Source organism: Echinops telfairi, unplaced genomic scaffold, assembly GCF_000313985.2.
Source record: "Echinops telfairi isolate 266 unplaced genomic scaffold, ASM31398v2 ScPeMD7_4;HRSCAF=17, whole genome shotgun sequence".
Taxonomy (NCBI): domain Eukaryota; kingdom Metazoa; phylum Chordata; class Mammalia; order Afrosoricida; family Tenrecidae; genus Echinops; species Echinops telfairi.
The window spans coordinates 5,944,488-5,945,333 of NW_022103900.1; positions in this window are offsets into that span (position 1 = coordinate 5,944,488).

The following is an 846-nucleotide window of genomic DNA, read 5'->3' on the forward strand; positions in this document are numbered from 1 at the left end:
GCCTGGAGGGTGAAGGGAATGTGGGGTAGAAAGAGGGAACCAATTACAAGAATCTAAGTATAGCCTCCTCCCTGGGGAATGGACAGCAGAGAAGAGGGTGGAGGTAAACATCGGACAGGGTAACTTATGACAAACTATATAATTTATGAACTATGAAGGGTTCATGAGGGAGGGGGGAGTAGGGAGGGAGGGGGGAAATGAGCAACTGATATTAGGAGCTAGATTGCGAGGCAACTGTTTTGAGAATGATGAGGGAAACAAATGTGCATACGTGCTTGACACAATGGATGTATGTATGGATTGTGATGAGAATTGTACGAGCCCCCAATAAAATAATTTTGTTAAAAAAATCATGCATCCTGTTGTGTGGTGGTTACTTATAATATATATTTCTCAGGAAGTTAGTATGATCCCCATCTTATTTATAAATAGATGGATATATATTTGGATATATATCCAAACTCCCTGCCATCAAATCTAGCTTTACTCATAGCAACCCTATAGGACAGGGTAGAACTGCCCCTTTGGGTTTCTAAGACTTTAACTCTGTACAGAAGTCGTTAGCTTCATCTTTCTCCTGCAAATATATTTTGTGACTAGATTTGAGTTTCCACAAAAAGGCATAAGTCCTAATCAAAGAACAAGTAATTCTCACAATGTGACTCCACTCAATACTTACTCTCATGAGATAATCACTGAAAAGTTGGGTGCTACACTAAAGCGTGGCGAAGAAACTGGAGGGTAGCAGGCTGTCAGAAAGAATGGTGTCTGGGTTCTTTAACGACTTGTCTGGAAACAAATGGCCATCTAAACAAGCCCAAACCAAACTCACCGCCATGGAATAAT